Genomic DNA, 22,037 nt, shown 5'->3' with positions numbered 1-22,037 from the left:
TAGCGATGTTACACACTTTATAACTGTAGAAAATTCAGTATTTCCGAAAATCGAACCATCAAATTATTATTTTTTTAATTGAGATAACTCTCTGTTAAAATGTAAACACAAATTTCAACAATATTAAAGATTGACGTACAGACTGCAACTGAAATTAAAGATAACTCTATATCACAGGTTCTGGTGTGATAAGGGTGATTCAATTTAAGATGAAAAATCTTTTGCATTTTAATACAATATTTTTCGTCTTTTTCGTTCCGTTCTCGATAATCCATATCCGATTTGTAGATCAGTTAATGAGAAATATCATAAATTTAAATTTTTATAGTAAGCGATCACCATAAGATGCTGACTTTATCCTTTGCATGTATCATAATGTTTTTAAAAAATGGGCCTAATGATCTATATATATCAGCCCTACAGGCAGTAGTCAATGGTTTACTATTATTTTAAATATTTAATTAGAATACTATTACAACATTTTGAGTGTGTCCAAATACTTGTTCCCAAATCTGTAAATAAATTAACTGGTCAAATTTTAAGCTAAAATAAATTGAAAATCATATTTTCAAGAGTTTTTCAAGTATGTAAATATAATCCAGGATTCAAACCTCACATACAAATGGAAAGTCTCTGCTTTACAAAAGCTTTCGTCATCCCACCATAGATAACTGTTGTGAACTCGCGCATAATATGTTACGAGTTTGAACAATATATCTAGAAGATTTAAAAAATTAAGTAGTGTGGTTGTGAATCATGAGTAGAATTAGTGAATTTTAGATGTCGCTCACTCCTTTCAAGAACGTCATAAATCAAAAATGGACAATTTTCAGTTATGCATGTTTTCGGAATGCCCAGAAAATGTGCTTTATCCCAGCAAAAGTGGCATATTTTAAACTTAATATTTACCTTCTACAGGGCAGAAAGTGTTGTTTTTGCATTTTGAAGAAAGGGTATTGTTTTATTATTTTTTTAAATATACTAAATATTTTTCAAATGTAGAAAAAACCTTCCAGTTTTACCTAAAAAGATCTGTTACACAGTAAAAAGTTCAATAAGTGGCTTGATATTTATTTTTAATACATTGTATAATATTTTTTAACTTTAAAAACGTTCTCCTGAAAAATCAAGTTTTTTTTATTTATGACGTTCTTGAAAGGAGTGAGCGATGTGTGTAAAATGATCACTTAACCAAGCCATTAAATGTCCAAACTTCCGTTTTATGGATCCCATCCCGTCCCATCTATATTCAGGTGTCAAAAAATGTATAATACTATTAGTTTGTACTTGAAAATTCGTTAATTTTTGTCATAATTTATATTATAAAGAGCATTGAATATATGCGAGTCTTATTTCGTCGCGCATTTGGTTTTCTGTGTTAAATTGACAACCAGTTCATTGTGTTAAAAAATGTGTATGGAAAAGGTTACTAGAAATATATCCTGTTATATGGAGTGCCAGAATAAGACCACAGGATACACAATTCCAGAAGCACTCTGAAGGAACAGAACCGTGAGATATGGGGAGACATAGTCCGAAGTATTCAGGAACAATCTAGCAGTTACTACTATCCCCAGGTATGAGGAATATAACAAAGAAAAACAAGGGATGAAAGAAGAAGTAACATTTGATAAGTTATTTGCTAAATTGAGTACATGATAGCCAAAATAACTTTTGCGTTCCTGATAGATGTATTTATAGAAAGTAAATTATAACTTTCTTTTTAAGTGATGTTGTAAAACTAACTAACTAACCATCACACCGCTTCTCTGCAGGGGTAGGCGGAGAGGACAAAACGCCATACTACTCTTTTGTTTTTATATTCCTAACAGTTACCTTGTACACCATCGGCATAGATTGTTTTACATCTGGTATACAGGACCAATCTGCCAAATATCAAATAACTTGATTTTTCAGGAGATCGTTTTTAATAAAATCAAATGTATTAAAAATAAATATCAAGACACTTTTTGAACTTTTTACTGTACAACAGATCTTTTTAGGTAAAAGCTGAATGTTTTTTTCCATTAAAAAAATATTTAGTATATTTAAAAAAATAATTAAACAATACCTTTTCTTCAAAATGCAAAAACAACACTTTCTGCCCTGCAACGGGCAAATATGAGGTTAAAAATATGCCCCTTTTGCTGGGATATAGTACATTTTCTGGGCATTCCGAAAACATGCACAACTGAAAATTGACGTTTTTTTTATATATGACGTTGTTGAAATGAGCGAGCGATATGTTAAAAACTAAATTCATGTTTTATCGATTTCATACGGTTTTCGATATTATTTTATGTTCAATCTATTTATTTTAGGAGATTAATTTTGAACAACTCTCGATCGCGAATTTTCAAGCAATAGTGATAACCTTTGAAAACCTTACATAATTCTCCGTAAAGTCAGTTTTTGCGATGCTAATGAAAACATAACATGTTTGTTATTTTTAAATTGTTTTGCACACTTATATTATATCAAAACTTTAATGAAAATTGTTATAAAAACATAATTACGCATTAATTAATCGAAAAACAATATTTTCAAAAAGACTAAAAAATCTTTTTTTGAAATTTTAATGAGAATAATACAGTCTACCTGAGTAATTTATACACAGTTAATAAAAAATTATGTAATGTCCCGTCTGTTTGTTTGTTTGTCTGTTTGTACTTGAAGCATTACTATATTAAGCACAAACTGTTTGAAACTTTCAAAATATCTTCATTACATCCTCGCTAAGGTCTCTGTATTAAAACAATCACATGACAATACGTGAAAAGTATTTAAACCATAAAAAATGCATGTGGGAGCTTAAAAATTCATATTCAATAAACACTGTCTATTGTTTAAAAACAGAATTTAATTTTGGAATTGGATTCCTCAAAGTACACGGATTCCATCCATGTATGATGATGAACTACACTTGGATGGCTTGAAATATTAATACACTTGGGTCTCGTATAACACGGTTATATGGTTACTCAAAAACCTCGTGTTATACAAGGTTTGAAGTTCATACAAAATTAGGGTTTGCGCTCCCAAGAAAATCGAATTATGTATGAATTTGTACTTTATTTTTTAAATAAAAATATATAAATTTACATGTCTCTTGAAAAAAAAACTTAAATAATACATATAATACAATATTATTTCTCTCAATCTTAATCACGTATTTCATTATATGTACGGATATTTGTATGGTCATCTTAATTATTATTATTTTTTGTATGGTCTTCTCTTTTTTCTTCTTTTTAATATGTTCATATTAAGTTTATTGATGTAAAAAATAATAATAATAAATAAAATGTAGCATAATCAATTTATTTTTAATGAAACCGTGTTATAAAAAGCGTGTTGTATGAAAAACATGCCACAATTTATACATCCGTGTTGTGTAAAACCGTGTTATACGAGGCCCAAGTGTATTGTTTAACTGTCGTAGTGTGTGAGGTGCTCACTTGAAATGCATGAAGTTAGTTGTGGTGATCAGAGAAGAGAGGGGTGGGGCCCGTCCGCGCGGGGCGGACGCTCATGTCACGGGGCTCCGCGTCCTGCGCGCTGGTCGCGGGCCGGGCGCCGAGGGCACTCGGGGGCTCTCGGCGTCTCGCTATAGTCGCTTGGGGCGCCTTTCTGAAATAACAATAACATCATTTAATATTATTTTTTGACATCTCATTTTGACAAGATGAAGAAGAATATGGAAGTCTGGGCATTTACGGGGCTGACGTCCGTCGTATGCTGGTTTAAGTGATCACTTTACACGCGTGTAACATGCACCAATTCTACCCATTATTGACAACCACACGAATCAAATTCTTGGAAGTTCTATATATATATATATGAACCAATTTAGAAACCTTGTTCCTGAATCACTAGAACTTCACTAGAGACATCTATTGGCGATATGTAAAGAAGCTTTTTACTAAGCAGAAACTCTTATATTAGTATGTGAGGTCTGAATCCTGGATTATAATCACACACATGAGAAACTCCAGAAAATCCCCTTTTCAATTGTATTATTTAAGCTTATAATTAGACCAGATAATTTATTTACAACATTTAATAATGTGTATCCAAAAACTTGTCCACAAATCTGGAGTATCCAAATAATATTATACTACAATATTAAAAACATTAAACCTTGAGTGTAAGTCCCTCTCCAAGCACAAGAGCTCAGTATCTTTTTTGGAGAGGCACAGCGAATCTAAAACTATAAGTTTGCCATATGTACAAATGTTTAGAATTTGTATTATGTAGTACTTAAAAATATAACTATATTAAATAAAATAGAATAAATTTTAAAAATTGGATACTTACTTCTTTGTTTTTTTTTTTTAAATTTGGAAATTGTGATAAAACGAATTAGACGAATAAATGAGCTATGTGACGGATCTTGATTAATGGATATAAACTAAATATGCTATAAATCCGAGTACATAATAGGCAAGAAAAAATCGTAAGCAAATAACAAAGATTGTAATAATTTAAAAAATCTGGAGTATTTCCACTAAAAAGTTATTTTTACATTTTTTGACATATCTCAATATAAATGAAAAAATATAGATTCTGTTGGTCTTAACTTTTCAAATAGAAGCTCTTTTTTATTATTTTTTAAACATCTTATCATAGATGAAAAAGAATGTAAAATCTGGGTATTTACAGGGCTTATATGTCATAGGCTGGGTCAAAGGATCATTTTACACACGTGTAACATTCATCAATTCTACACATGATTGACAACCACACTACTCAAACTCTTGGAACTTCTAGAAATATTGATCAAACTCCAAGCACAGTGTTTGACTTCACTAGTACTTCACTAGAGAGAGTGTTGAGATGTCAAAAAATAATGTTTAAAATAACTCCTAATTGGAGATAATCCAGATTTGTGCGCAAGTATTTAGACACACTAAAAATGTTGTAAATTCATTTAATATTAAAAATGGGTGCCTTTTGTTTTCTTTTATATTTAGCCAAACTGAGCCACAGCAACGCGTGGCCGGGAACAGATTGTTGATAAAAAAAATCTACACATTGATTAAAAATAAACTAATTGAAAAGGTAATAAGTAAAGGATGCAATCTTCATCCTTTATCTACTTAGTATCCTGACATTTGACATTTATTATTCTTAATGACTTCCTTCCTATGTTTAATTGAACAAATTTTGTAATAAAAATTCTTTAAAAGGGAAAATATTTATCTTCGGGAAATTTAATTATCCATAACAAGAAAAGTAATAAATACAACGAGCCCCTAGCTACCTATTAAACATTTTATAGAAATAATGCCATTACAGTTGAAACTCTAAATGCGTCGGTAATTTGTTCCAGTTAGCTTAAGGAATATGGAAACATATTTTTTCTTTCAATAAGAATTTCATCTTCTTCTCTAGCCTTGTGTTATCCGCTGCTGGATATTTATTTATTTATTTATTGAACGGCTGAAGCCTTTAAAGCAATACATTTAATACATTTATACAGTATCTAATACAAAAATAAAAAAAATACACGAATGAATACGCTAATAGAGAAACAAAAAGTCTTGTAACAAATAGTCTTATTACATAAAATCGTAATTATTAAAATAAAAAAAATTAAATAACAATTAGTATGCACTAGTAAATACACGTCTCCTTCAAACACTATCGGTGAGCAGTAAGAGAGAGTGAAACACAACGTTTAAATTTATCCATTATAACGTGGAGAAGAAATGCTGAGAAAGTACAGATTTCAAGGATGATAACAATATATTAAATAAATCTATGCTTTCAAAAGCATTGGCTAACATGTGACGCCATGGAATCGGAGAGAACATGACATAGTTTGCATTATGTACAAATACTGCGAATACAGATTTTTGCTTAGTACCTCTTTGGCGCACGCTTAGCTTTATTTGGTTTAGGAGATCAGGGCTGTATCCTATGTATATTGGCCTATATCCTTCTATTTCCTTCAGTCGGTTGCTGTTTGCAGACAGTTTCTACCCCCACAGCGCAGCGGCTCATGTTGTCGGACCTTCTCTTTTAGGGTCTCCTGACGCCTGTTTTATTCTCCCAAGGTCTCTGTTTAAACAAACTTGGGGTCCATCTTGTGGGGTCCTGTCTTTCAATATGTCCCACCCATTGCCACTTGAGTCTTGCTTGATATCCTCTATTTTGGTTCGGTTTCTGGTATCTTCATTTTTTACTTTATTCATCAGGCTTAAACCAAGCATGGATCATTGCATGGATCACTGTGTGCATTTGAGCTTCTCTGCATTTCTCTTTGTTAGAGCCATAGTCTCTAGTGCATATGGCGCTCACTCCTTCTTCTTCGTCATAAATCAAAAATCGTCAATTTTCAGTTGTGCGTGTTTTCGGAATGCCCAGAATATTTACTATATCCCAGCAAAAGTGGAATATTTTAAACTTATTTATTAATATTTCCCCACTATAGGGTAGAAAGTGTTGTTTTTGCATTTTGAAAAAAAGGTATTGTTTAAGAATTTTTTTGAATATTCTTAATATTTTTCAAATGGAGAAAAAACCTTCAGGTTTTACCTAAAAAGATCTGTTGCACAGTAAAATTTTAATAAGAGGCTTGATATTTATTTTTAATACATTGTATTAAACTTTAAAGACGTTCTCTTGAAAAATCAAGTTTTTTTATTTATGACGTTGTTGAAAGGAGTGAACGATATGTGTTCACTGACAGTATGCAGGATTCGTACATTTTTCTTTTTAAACAGGCCGAAATCTCCTTGTTTTGTAGAATTTAGTACGAACTATCTGATGTTAAAATTACTCGTTTCATGTCCCATAAGTTGGGAGAATTATTGTTATTACAAAAAAAACACTCGTAAAATACCACTTATTGAGTTTTATTTCATAACACACAACTAGTTTCGAAAACTACAGATGTTTTCATCAACAGATGAATAGTAAAACTATTCACTAAGTTACATATCATTTTACAAAGTTGATGCTGAATCAATTAATAAAAGAACTATTATTATCTCTTTTAATACATTGTGACACGTGTTTCGATGCAATTAACGTCATTATCAAAACCAAATGCCATTAATAATACAACTGAAAGTTAAATTTAAAACGAATAGCTTTTACGATAAAATCAATCAATGAAATTCTCTTTTAAAAATAATTCCGTTAATTAATGTCTTTATGGGTACTGGGAGCAGAACGTAATCAAATATTTATTACGAACTCAACGTTCCTTTAATTAAATGAAGTTTGTTTTATTTTAATTGGTTAGCTATGAATAATTAAAAAATTGGTCAAAAACTTAAGTTGTAACGATTTATCATATGCTTAAATTATTTTTAAAGGTCTGCTGATATTTTTCTAGTACTATAAAATCAAAATAATTTATTATTTGGTTTCAAGTTGACCATTTTTCCAAAATATTTCGGCAAGAGAAAAGTGTTATGGCTTAGCAAAGGTTGCTTTGCGTGACGCACATTCTTACCCGTTTTCCTTACTCGTTTATAGCGCTTTTGTCACAATACTATAGGGCAGTGTTTCCCAATTAGTGGTACGCGTACCCCCAGGGGTCAAAGACAACAGCTGGAGGCGCGTTACAGGAGCCTGGGTGAGGACCTATCCAACATCGGATACGAAACATGATAGTTCATAATGAACTCTAACGAGAAGCGGTTTTACACATGATAAAAATAGTAAAGGACATTGGTACCATAAACCAAGCTAGGACACAAAATGCCGAACCCTTTTGTAGTGGAACAGAAGGCCTATCGAGAACAATCTAGAGTCCAGCTTCTTTTGAGAGATTTTACGCGGTTTCTTCCCAGCTATGAGCAAATTCTGAGAAAGTTTATGATTGGCCCACACTAGATTATCCCTCCTGTTCCCAACATAGAATAAATTAAAAAGTGTTTATAGATAGAAGAAACTAAAATCAACTAATTGATCTTAAAACCTTGTTTGTAATAAGCAAGATAAATGCAACTCCCATCTAAAAAAATATTTAAAAAATATGGGAACACGAAATTGTATGAAGGGGGTACTTCTTGGCTTAATTTAACCGTCGTAATTTGAGATAATTTAATTTGTAAAAAACAATTACTCAAAACAATTACCGAAATAATATAATTTTAATCGACCAGCCCAAATTTACCGATCGCTAAAAGAATTTTCCGCATTAAGGGGTACGCGAATTAGAGGTGTTTCTTGAAGAGGCACGCAGGAAAAACTAATTGAGAACCACTGCAAAAGGCTATTTATTCTAAAGGAGATTAACTAATAAAGTTTGTCCTCAAGGGACCAATGTATTATAACGATAAGTTGTGTTAGTACGGTTATGCAACCCCGATTACGGTAACCATTATTGCTCTACCCAATCTCCCTTCATTTCTCTTTCCATTTACAAGGATTTTATGTCTTCCCATATCGCTCACTCCCTTCAAGAACGTCATAAATCAAAAATGGTAAATTTTCAGTTGTGCATGTTTTCGGAATGTTCGGAAAATGTACTATATCCCAGCAAAAGCGGCATATTTTTAACTTAATATTTACCCACTACTGGGCAGAAAGCGTTGTTTTTGAATTTTGAAGAAAAGGTATTGTTTAATTATTTTTTCAAATAAACTAGTTATTTTTCAAAGGGAGAAAAAACATTCAGGTTTTACCTAAAAAGATCTGTTGCACAGTAAAAAGTTCAATAAGTGGCTTGATATTTATTTTTAATTCATTGTATTATATTTTTACAGTTTAAAAACGTTCTCCTGAAAAATCAAGTTTTTTTATTTATGACGTTCTTAAAAGGAGTGAGCGATATGTCCTTCACCTAGAACTCTTTAATTTATCCGCCATGTACAATATATTCCACTCCTTGATTCAACAATCAGCAGGACCTTCATGTATCGCTTTGATCCTATGCAGTGCTCTATGCACCATAATTGGGTGCAGTTAGGCAACAAAGTATAAAACTGTGTGTGAAAAGTACGTGTTTATATGTGAAATGCCTGTATGGCGTTCCTATACTAAACATTGATGTATGTATTTAAACCATTAATAATTTTGTACCATTATTACACAAGATTTTTATAAACTGTAAAGTTATCATCGTAAATTACGTGTGTTGTTTACAAAGCATATTTCTATATATTTTCCAGTGTTTGGGTATTATTTTCTTTAGAATCAAAAATTAGAAATCTACTAATTTTTACACCGATTACTTTGAAATTTCGACACAGCGCTGCATTAAAATCGCGGGTATTTTCCTATGCACCTGTAACAATTAAAAACATGTTTTTGACCGTAATGGCAGCGCCATCTGCTGATCGTAACAGCAACACACGAAATTTTAAACATTTCTCATGGCTGACGGCGTGCTTCTTGACAGATGCGAAATATTAAAACTCACAAGCGTTGTAAAAGTAAACATATAAGAAAGGTGTGCTTTTTCTTTCCTTTCTTTGCCATGTAACCAGACTGAGACACAACGTGACTGGGTACAGCTAGTATTGTAAGAATATTAAGTGAAATAATTTTTTTTTTGGTGTTTTAAGAAGTACTTAGTGAAATCAAAAATAAATAAATGAAAAATGTGTGCTTTCTCTCTCCTTTCTTTTCCATTTAACCAGACTGAGCTACAGCAATGCGTGACTAGCTACAGCTAGATTTATAATGAATATGTTACGTTAAATAAATAAATTAAATTGTGTATGTTTTTCCTTTTTTAAGATAAATATTTGTGATTTTATTATTTACAAAAATACTTCAATTTCATACTATTTCTGTGAGCCTAAGCGGCTCATTATTAAAAATAGGTATCAAGTTGCAGTAGAGTAGGCTCGAACCCAGAATCTCTGTCTCAAGAGTCTGCGACACTAACCGCGGGACCACAACCCGACACTGTATTTTAAGAGGTATAGGTGGTATTAATAATAATCTGATTCAAATATTATGTTCATTTTGTGAATAATTTCAGTAAATCTTCGAGTGTTTTTGAAGATAAGGACTTGAAGCCAGATGGTGCTCGGCACAATTTCAGACATACAAAAGAAATCTCCCCTCATAAGGAGGATGGTTTATGCAAATTGTGTCTCTCGAATAAGTAAGTGAAATCCATCTCCTCGCCAGATAATTGGTTTCATATAAAACTAGGATAAACCGCAAAAGACCCTTATTACAATTTTAATGCGTTCAAGATGGATGAATTTGAAAAAAAAAACTGAAGCAGATTCGGATATTTATGTAACTTAAAAATATTTTATTTCGTGGGTACGTAAATATGATTTCGTTTTAAGGGGTAACTCGCGATCTGGATGATGCAGTATGCGATCGGCAGCTCGAAAAGTCGATCGACGTCCCATATATGAGGTATAAACCTTAACTTGTATCACTTGTTTGCTTTTGGTTGGAAGATATTGCTTTTTAGCAATAAGCTCTCAAAAATAATCTCCAGAGATCAGTTCATTTGGGTTATCATAATATTTATACTAACGTGTTACGACTATTTTAGTCATATATCAGTTGAATAAAACATTTAATATCCAAAAAAATAATATGTTCATTCGTCAAAATGTCCGTAAACCTAGTAAGCTAGTAAATATCCGTAAACCTAGTAAGTAATATCGTAAGCCATTTATTCTCTACAATAAGTTTATTAAATTGATTTTTTAAATATTTTTCAATTAACTGATAATGATGCGATATGCATCGAACCACGAGTCACAATAGATTTTAAGAAACATTTGTATCAAGAAAAAAAATTAATGAAAAATAAATATTTAAAAAAAGGATTGTAAAATGTACTCTTGTCACGGGAAAACCCAGTGATAACATTATTATAAAATAAACATTAAAAATATGTGTATGAAGAAATAAATAACATAATAAAATTGTAGGTATTTTGATTTATGTACCATATATCAATACCCATTAATTTTATACTAAAAAAAAATAATTTGGTAAAAAAAAAATTTTGATCTACTATTTTTAGGCTAAAATAGGCCTATGTAGATAGGTGAAAAAAACAAAATGCTAGTTATAAATTCTAATAAACCATGAATAACAATCTTCTTTCTCGAAATTAAATTCTCCAAGGAAAATTCTTTCACCAGGTGATGTATTATTTCCATTTTTTCTGCGCCATTAACCCAAAACATCAGATTTTTGATTCGTCATGGTCTTAAACAAGGGCTACAAAATTGTGATTTTTACCATGAACTACAATATTTTTCAATTTAAATAATTTTCATTAATATTTTTATGTTATCAAAATAAAAATATCGAATGATTTCGATAAATTGACGTGAATAAAGTAGTATTCTAAAAATGCATAGCTTATTAGAATTGTAAAATTTTCGAAGTGTTGTGTAATATTACTGCCTTTTAAGCCTATGCAGACATACAATTCAAGTAGGTTCTTTGTAACGTATTTTTAGGTCAACTCTGAATATATTATTTATATATTAAATGTTAAAATCAAACATTGATTTCTTGAGTCTACTAAATTGTATTTTATTATTAAAAACACATAAAAATGAAATTTGTGACAATATTTTTGCCTTGTTATGACATTCAAAAACTTTTAATATTATTATAAATATTTTTTATGATGCATGTTTTATTTTTTGATGAACGTCTCACTATGCAGAACTCGCGACGAAACGTTCATTTACATTATAAAAATATTAGTTTGAAATTATAAATATTACAACATAAAATATTAAAAATACCAGAGTTATGTTAACGAAATAAGTGCAGTTTAGCACAATGAGAAATTGACAAGTATGCAACAATAATAATATGCGTTAGTTTCATCTAAATAAAGTGAAACGTATGCATTAGTCTGAAAATCCATAGATAAAAACTACAATAAACATTAATTTGTTTACAGCAATTAAGAAAGATAAAACTATTATTTAACTAACTAACTAACTAACTAACTAACAATCACGCCGCTTCCCCGCAGGGGTAGGCAGAGAGAATAGAGCGCCACACCACTCTGTCCTTGCAAACATTCTTCGCCTCTTCCACGTTCATGCATCTCCTCATACATACCCGCCGATTGTTACGACTCCTAACCTGACCACTTTCAAGTATTTGGCATACCTGATCGTGCCATGTTTTTCTCGGTCTTCTTCTGCTTCTTTTCCCGCTAACATTCGCCTCATAAATTTGTTTTACCGTTCTTTCCTCACTCATTCGTTCTACATGTCCAAACCATCTCAACACACCTTTCTTAATTTTATCCATAATGCTTATCTCAGTTTTGCATTCCTTCCTTATTTCACTATTCGTGCATCTATCATACGTCGATTTGTCACACATTCTTCTGAGAGATCGCATTTCGACTGCATTCAGTCTACTTTCATCCTTCTTTTGCCAACTCCATGTTTCACTTCCATACATTAGAGTTGGAACCAGGACTCCGTTGTGCACTGCCAGTTTAGATTCCGCTGATAGGTTTTTATTTGCTATAACTGATTTCAGTGCACCATTAACTTTGTTCCCAGCATTCACTTTCCTTTCTAAGTCTTTATCAATCTTTCCATCCCTAGAAAACATACTACCCAAATACACGAAATCATCTACCTTTTCCAAAATCTCTCCGTTTACCAATATTTCACATTCAGATCTGCATTCTTCTCTTTCAAAAAACCATAATCTTGGATTTGCTAACATTCATCAATGAATCATTTATTATTTTAATATCAATTATTTTTAAATTATTTAAAATCAAGGAAACGCCTAAAAATATATGAATTTGATAATTAGAACCCCTTACCCTATGAATCATATAAAACGACCATTTTGTTTATATTGCGTGATTGGATTGCGTAGAATTTCAAAGTATTCAAATGTTTCATTTCGAAATGAAGATCTCTTAAGATAAATGAAAAAAAAACAGAAGTTATAGATACTTTAAAGAAAAAACCTAATTTACCTTGTCATTTATTTTATTTATTTATTTATTTCATGGATATATACATTTTTTTACTATATGTCAATAAATTTTATTTAATACACAAAACACAGATATTTCTCTTTAAAAAAAGCAAGGTGAGACATCTACAATATTGAAATATATCCCAATCAATTGATACCACACTCCTATATATATATATATATATATATATATATATATATATATATATATATATATATATATATATATATATATATATATATATATATATATATATATATATATATATATATATATATATATATATATATATATATATATATATATATATATATATATATATATATATATATATATATGTATATATATATATATATATATATATATATATATATATATATATATATATATATATATATATATATATATATCAATATTGGAGATGACTTTTCAAAAAATATTTGCCAGCAGTGAATGTGATCGGCAAAGTGCATCCCCTAAATGGAATAGAATCCAATCCAAGTTGGCGATATCCCTCGCTGGCTGGAGGGATATTGACCGGCGGGTCCGCCCACCAGCTCGCACCACCCCGCGGAGATAGGAAACACCCTCAGTACGCCAGGGGTGGCTCCCACGCGAGCGAACCTCCAAACACAACGACCAGCCTTAAAGTCTACCACCCGGGATTATATACATTTATTTATGTACGTTTCTTTGTGCTTTTATAATTTATTTATTTTATTCGTCGTCAATCTAATTACCATCAACAAATAATTTTCATGGGACACAAATTAAAATACAAATAATAAGATATTACAATACATTTTGAACTAACTAACTAACTAACCATCACGCCGCTTCCCCGCAGGGGTAGGCAGAGAGTCTTTGCAAACATTCTTCGCCTCTTCCACGTTCATGCATCTCCTCATACATACCCGCCGATTGTTTTGACAACATTTGGAGTGTATCCAAATACTTGCTCACAAATCTGGGTTATCGGAGTTATTATTTTATTATTTTATTTTATTATAGGAGTTATTATTTTTCCAAGAATTTGAGAATTGTGGTTGTCAATCATAAGTAGAATTGGTGAATGTTACACGTGTGTCAAGTGATCACTTAAACAAGCCTATGACGGTCATAGTCCCCGTAAATGCACAGATTTCCATTTTCTTATTCATTTTTGTTGAGATGTCAAAAAATAATATGAAAAATAAATAATAGTTAAGAGCCAGGAATCAATAGCTCGCAACTTAACATTTTTCAAACCCAGGTAACATTTGATGTAGTTGAATTGTTTTCTTAAAACACCGTTTTTGTATTGAAAAAAAAAAGTTTTTCTTCGAAATATGTAAAAAGATGGTTTAGAAAAGAAAACAGTTATTTATAGGTCCAAAAAAATATATGAAAACATATTTTTAATGTATATTCTAAAAAAACAAATTCTGATAAATAATCTATAAAAAAAACCGTGAAGGAAAGTGTGACCCTAGCGCAACCAACCGGTTATTGCATTCTACCTTTGCCTTGAGGCCTTAAGAAACAATGAATTATTAATGTTTTATTAAATAGATCAACAATCACACATGTAACAACAATATCGTAGAAATCCTTAAAAAAAACGCGAAAAGACGTGAATTGAGACATTTTAAAACAACAAAAAAATCATAAAAAAATAAATAATAATTAATCCGTTACAAGCAATATGACCATGAATAAAGTCTCCCCCTATTGTCCATGTTACCACTGATATTTTGTAAGATGAAAAAAATATTACTTTAAAAAATTGTTATTGATTTCCTGTTACTCCTGAGTGTTACCATGTTTGCCAGAGCCCGTGTCGTCGGGACATTTGAATATCTTTTTTTATGTTCACCGATACACATATACAAATAAGTTATAGAATTAAGTACAGTAAACTCCCCTAAAACGCACACTCGCATAAAGCTTCCCCCTATAACGTTTGCAGCAGATTTTTCCTATAATGGTAGTCCCCTGAATAACGCAGTAGGTCCGTCGGTTGAAATGTAAAAATACAATTTATTTTTTGACATCTTATCAAAGATAATGAATAATATGGAATTCTGGGCATTCACGGGGCTGACAACCATCATCGGCTGGTTTAAGTGATCACTTTACACATGTGTAACATTCACCAATTCTACCCATTATTGACAACCGCACTACTCAAAATTTTAATACTCAAGTTCTATATATATGAACCAATTTTGAAACTTTGTTCTTGAATCACTAGAGACATCTATTGGTGAGATAAAAAGAAGCTTTTTATTCCATATTCCTTCCATATTCTTCTTCATCTTTGATGAGATGTCAAAAAATAATATGAAAATAACTCCTGTAATTGGAGATAATCCAGAATTTGTGAACAAGTATTTGGACATACTCAAAATGTTGTAAAAATACATTTTAAAAACCTTAACCCCCTATAACGTTCCCCTCGATAACACTAACTAACTCAACGTGTATGAAAGATTACTATAGGTAGATTTAAGAAGAAAACTCCAAGATTTTTGAACAATAGAAACGAGTATATATATATATATATATATATATATATATATATATATATATATATATATATATATATATATATATATGTAATAAAATAACTAGGTACCTACCTATACATTTTATTAAGTACTTACAAAAAGTACCTACATAAAACAGTTCTACCACCAGATGCCGCATGCGTCGCTCAGAAGAAAACAAAAGACTTCCGATAATATTATTAACTGTCAGAATCAGATAGATAGATAGATAGATAGATATAAAAATGATTATAAAGATAAATTAAGAATAAACTTTAATTACAAAGCAACACATTGTTTATTTTATTATTATACACCCACTTTACATATTATTTACACTTAATTTTTAAAAGGAAAATATTACCACGTTATAAAACGACAATTTTGTTAATATGGAAATGGATTATGAAACATTAGATGTATTAAAACAATTACTACAATATGTTCGGAGTGAGAGAGAAAAATCAGAAGATGATCAAAGAAAACGATTAGAAGATAATCAAAGAAGACGTGGAAATTTAAGAACTAGTGATAAAATTAAAAATAAAAATCATGAGAAAAAAATTTCTACAAAATATAAAATAAAATATACTCCAGAAAAGAAGAATTTCGAAGCAGATTGTGTGAGCAGGAATCCAGTATTAGAATCGAAGGAAAATGCAAATGAACAATTAAAAGTTGTAAATTTGGTTAAATTAGAAGATATTTTAAAAGATCGGAATAAAAATGAAGACATACAAATAACACAGAAACAGTGCTTGAAAAATGAAAATAAAAATAAAGTAGAAAAAACTTCTACGAAAGATAAAATAAAATATACTCCAGGAAAGAAGAATTTAGAAGTAGATTGTCTAAGCAGGAATCCAGTATTAAAATCGAATGAAAATGCAGATGAACAATTAAAAGTTGTAAATTTGGTTAAATTACAAGATAATTTAAAAGATCAGAATAAAAATAAAGACGTACAAATAACACAGAAACAGTGCTTGAAAAATGAAAATAAAAATAAAGTAGAAAAAACTTCTACGAAAGATAAAATAAAATATTCTCCAGGAAAGAAGAATTTAGAAGTAGATTGTCCAAGCAGGAATTCAGTATTAAACTCGAATGAAAATGCAGATGAACAATTAAAAGTTGTAAATTTGGTTAAATTAGAAGATACTTTAAGAGATCAGAATAAAAATGAAGGAATTCAAAAGAAAAAAACAAATGGATTGAAAAAAAACTGTGTCTACTTTAAAAGGGTCAAGAAGAAAAAAAAAAGAAAAAAAAAGAACGAAAAAAAAAAAAAACTTTATTATATCACTAAACTTATACAAGAAGATGATCCGGAGGACGAGTGAAAATTTTACTATGAATTTTCATCCCCAAGGGGGGAGATGTAATAAAATAACTAGGTACCTACCTATACATTTTATTAAGTACTTACAAAAAGTACCTACATAAAACAGTTCTACCACCAGATGCCGCATGCGTCGCTCAGAAGAAAACAAAAGACTTCCGATAATATTATTAACTGTCAGAATCAGATAGATAGATAGATAGATAGATATAAAAATGATTATAAAGATAAATTAAGAATAAACTTTAATTACAAAGCAACACATTGTTTATTTTATTATTATACACCCACTTTACATATTATTTACACTTAATTTTTAAAAGGAAAATATTACCACGTTATATATATATATATATATATATATATATATATAAATGTAATAAAATAACTAGGTACCTACCTATACATTTTATTAAGTACTTACAAATAGTACCTACATAAAACAGTTCTACCACCAGATGTCGCATGCGTCGCACATAATTAAACAAAAGAGATCCGATAGAAAAAATATAATATTATTAACTGTCAGAATCAGATAGATATAAAATATTGTAAAGATTATTTGAGAATAAACTTTTATTGTCGTTTCTTTAATTACAAAGCAACACATTGTTTATTTTATTATTATACACCCACTTTACATAATTTTTACACCCAATTTATAAAGAAAAATATTACCACGTTATATATATATATATATATATATATATATATATATATATATATATATATATATATATATATATATATAAATATATACTCGTTTCTATTGTTTAAAAATCTTGGGGTTTGCTTCTTAAATGGAACAATTTTCTCTGTCTCTACTGGTCCCGGAATTTAAAACTAGGTCAAAATGCATGTGAAAACACGGTTTGACTCTCTCTCCTAGCTATTGATATCATATAGAATCGTGCTTTCATTCGGGCTACAACGGATGAACGAAATTTATGTGGAATTTCTCTCAAATCTGTAAAGAAGATTCCTTGGAGCATAAGATAGTGCAGTTTAGACACATGTATTAATGACAATTTTGTTTTGATCGTCGTTTTTAACAAATTCTAGATGTTTGTTGACGCCATTTTGATTTTTATGCTGTAAACTTTTTAATTTGTATTATTTTGAAGACTTCGGAAAATTAAAAAAAAATCTTTCGAGTATTTTGAGTAGAAATAATATAACTTATTTTAAGCTCTGCTCCGAATCCATGTTTAATCTTATTTAAAACAAACTTGTTTTAATGGTGTCCTACTTTAGGGAAGATCTTTGAAGTAATAATTTGTATGCAGTGTAGTAATATAATCTAGAAATAATACATGTATGCGACCCCGAGTGCCCTAAAACTTATCGTTTTTTTTCCCTACCTAGTATTCCCAATTTCTATTTCTATTCCCTCAATTTCTATTCCCTCAATTTCTATTCCCATGTGACAGTTATATCCATCACTATGCGCCGTTCTATGCGCCGTTGTGCGCATGGATTAAAATGCCATCGGTACCGCAGGAGCAAAGGCAAACAACTTTTATGCACTAATAAAAGATAACTTCATGCACATACGTATGCATATACTTAGTATGTATATTAACATTCAAATGTGTTTGTTTATACAATAAACGTAAACATACCTCTCCATAATTTAATATGCAAGGAATTAAAAGGGTAACCTCAAGGCTTAATACAGCCGTTACTTATAGCAGGGGTCACCAAGCAATGTACATTTTAAAGAAATGTTTGTACAAACCAAATTCGCTAGCCCTATCTTGCATTTAAATTAAAATTTACTTATTTTCAATTCATTAAAGTAAGATAAGTTTTGGATATCTCAAAAGATACGAAAAGAATATGTAAATCGACCTTTATAGAAATATGTAGACTCACGACATGTCATTGGTTGTCTTACGTGATCACTTTCACTTGTGTAACGTTCACCATTTTGCCCATTATTGAACATCCATATTGTATTTATTCATGAAACATGTAAATTTCCAACGTAACGTCGTAACGTCGCTAGCGGCGAGCATCAGCGATCATCCGAAATTATGGATGGAGCGCTCGGCTCGCTGTACTGACTATACGAATGCTCGCATCGTAACGTGTTACGATACGACCAAATGGCTCCGGTCAGTCCTCACCATATTTTCAATACATTTATGAAGTATGACTGATTGGAACGCCGTCAATTGAGGAATTGGTGAAATACTTATTGATCTTGTTCCGTTTGAACATAGGTGATATTCATTTTTATGTGATGCTCAGACTTCCATCTTCTTTCATAAAAAAGGGAAGAATAATACATGTTTCATATCAAATTAAGACACCATTCAATTTACATCTCATCAGTAGGGTGAATTAGTATGAATTAGTGAATTAGTGTCTGATATAATTAATAATAATAAAGTTCCATAAAAAAAAAATATAAGGAGATGTTTCGTCTCGGTTGAACTAAATACATAACTTGATAAATAGGTCTTGGAGGTTAAACCCAGTGTTTGCGTGCAATAAAATGAATATTATATATTTTAATAGGAAAAAGGGGAAAATTTAATTAAAACGAATAATAAATGGGTTGCATACCCCAGATCCACAAAGGGAGATATATTTTTTAAGTGACAAATTTAAGCAATGTATTTTCTAAGCCACATCTGCCTAAAAGCATTTTCTACGCAGGCAATAATTAAACCTTCATTATTTATACAACTAGCAGCACAAACTTTGTCGGAGAAAAGATTTTTGTAAAAGCAGGACCATGAAAACGAAGTCATGACGGAATATTATATGTATATATATATATATATATATATATATATATATATATATATATATATATATGTATATACATATATATATATATATATATATATATATATATGTATATATATATATATATATAAATATATATATATATATATATATATATATATATATATATATATATATATATATATATATATATATATATATATATATATATATATATATATATATATATATATATATATATATATATATATATATATATATATATATATATATATATATATATATATATATATATATATATATATATATATATATACACATATATATGGTAATAATACACAAGCATACACAGCACATTATATTTTTAGATTTGACTTTTAATTTGTAGAATTCTTTTTTAATTTATATTTTAAATGTTAATTTATTCTTTTTAATAGATTTATATTATCCACTGACACTTCGTGATGGAATTGCATTTTAATATATTATTAGATTAAAACCAATATTTTTAGCTTTTCCACTTTATTTTTATTTGACCAACCGACATCACCAGTCTGATGATGTCGGTAACGACGAAACCCGGTCGCTGGTCAAATAAAAATAAAGTGGAAAAGCTAAAAATATTGGTTTTAATCTAATAATATGTAAATTTATTCGTTTGAAAATGCCATAACAATGCGAAACAATTCTCACAAAATTAATTTTTATGTGTTTTTTAACAATTAAATAAAATTTAGTACACTCAAAAAATCAGTTTGATTTTAACATTTAATATATAAATATGTAATACATATTAACAATACGTTTTTATTTAATTTTGTTACATTTGACAAGATGTTTCGTAAGTTATATTCGAAGTTCGTTATATAGAGGTCTGTTATATCGAGGTTTTCCTGTATATCCTTTTGCGAGTGGTGAATTTAATTATTTAACACATGCACACATACTTACTCTCGCATGCTGTGAAAGTGAACCTACCTATTTATCCATGCAATAATTATTATAGCAATGTACCCGTGAACGGAAAAACACGGTAGCCGCATAATTTGTATTAGAATAAAAAAAAATGCGGCATAATATTGGCGCCAAATTCCCCATATGGCGGGAAACCAGCATCGGTGCGCGGGAAATCGGAAAATCGACTAAAATAAACAACCGCGTACAAAGGAATACACCCACGAAGCAGTTCAAATCAGATTACGAATACCCGAGTTAGCCTTTTTACGAATGTACTTGACTTTATTGAGCCGTGGTTTGTGCGGAGATGTGATTTGCATATTAGGTTGACCCATATACGCCTTTACGTCGAGTTTAAAATATTGTTTGAAGATATTAAAACGCTTGGGGCGGATTTATACGTGTCATAGAGACATTTGACTTATAGTACTTCTGTGGTACATAGTGTGTGCATATTTTGAAGTAAGTACACATTAAATATAAATAAGTACCATATAACGGTATTTAAAATGACTGTAAAACAAATCAAATTCTGATATAAAGAATCTTAAACGGAATGTACATTCTCTATATTATTTTTTGGCATCTCAACATAGATGAAGGAAAATATGGAATGGTGAATGTTACACGTATGTTAAGTGATTACTTAAACCAGCCTACGACAGTCGTAAGCCCTTTAAATGCTAAGACTTCCATATTATGTCTTATTCATCTACGTTGAGATGTCTAAAAAATAAGTAAAAAATAACTCCTAATTGGAGATAATCCAGGACACTCAAAATGTTATAAATTGATTTAATATCAAAACCACGTTCAAGGATTTGGACTCACTCAAAAATTTGTGCATAAAAATTAATAATCATATTTTCAGGCGTCTCACAGTATGTAAAATAATCCGGTTAAGATATTGCAATCTCTGCCAAATAAAAACTTTCACAAACTAACCATAGATGGCTCCAGTGAACACATACATAAAGACACATACGTCATGAATTTTATGATATACGTAGGAGTTCCAAAAAATTGAGTAGTGTGGTTGTCAATCATGGGTAGACTGGTGAGTGTTACACGTCTGTAAAGTGATTGTTCAACCAGCCTATGACTGGCTATAAGTCCTGTAAATAATTTCAAGACTTTTAAGGTTCTTCATCATCTATGTTGAGATGTCAAAATGTAGCAATATACAGCTTTATTTTTTTGCCATATTTACGTAATTTTGTTTTTAAATAAACTCCCGATCATTTCAATTGGAGTTTATTTTCAATAAAAAATGGTATGTCGTCATCCCTAACTAAAAAAGTCGAAAGAACAACAGCAACAAGACGTGCTGTTGTCAATCATGGGTAGAATGGTGAATGTTACACGTGTGTAAGTGATCACTTAACCCACATTTGACAGGTCATACATAACCTCTATAAATACCCAGAATTCCATATTCTTGTCCATCTATGTTGATATCGCTCACTCCTTTCAAGAACGTCATAAATCAAAAAACTTGATTTTTCAGGAGAACGTTATTAATGTTTAAAAATGTAATATA

The 22,037-nt window shown here is 30.2% G+C and overlaps 1 protein-coding gene across 50 annotated transcripts in view; it reads right to left on the bottom strand.

Annotated features, from left to right (window-relative positions):
- Positions 1 to 22,037, bottom strand: part of para (sodium voltage-gated channel paralytic) — a 171,232-nt gene that overhangs the window by 81,271 nt on the left and 67,924 nt on the right. For 32 of the 50 annotated variants that reach the window (XM_088261057.1, XM_088261060.1, XM_088261061.1 and 29 more), the window contains exon 1: positions 17 to 141. The gene's annotated coding sequence lies outside the window, so the exon portion shown is untranslated. Of the gene's footprint in view, positions 1 to 16; positions 151 to 3,458; positions 3,631 to 22,037 lie in introns of those variants that run through there. The other 18 variants (XM_088261064.1, XM_088261078.1, XM_088261082.1 and 15 more) reach the window with 2 other exon arrangements.

This window comes from Brachycentrus maculatus, unplaced genomic scaffold (genome assembly GCF_059751285.1).
Source record: "Brachycentrus maculatus isolate JH-2025_06_01 unplaced genomic scaffold, ASM5975128v1 h1tg000147l, whole genome shotgun sequence".
NCBI classification, from domain to species: Eukaryota; Metazoa; Arthropoda; class Insecta; order Trichoptera; family Brachycentridae; genus Brachycentrus; species Brachycentrus maculatus.
This window is presented reverse-complemented; position numbering and strand designations above follow the sequence as displayed.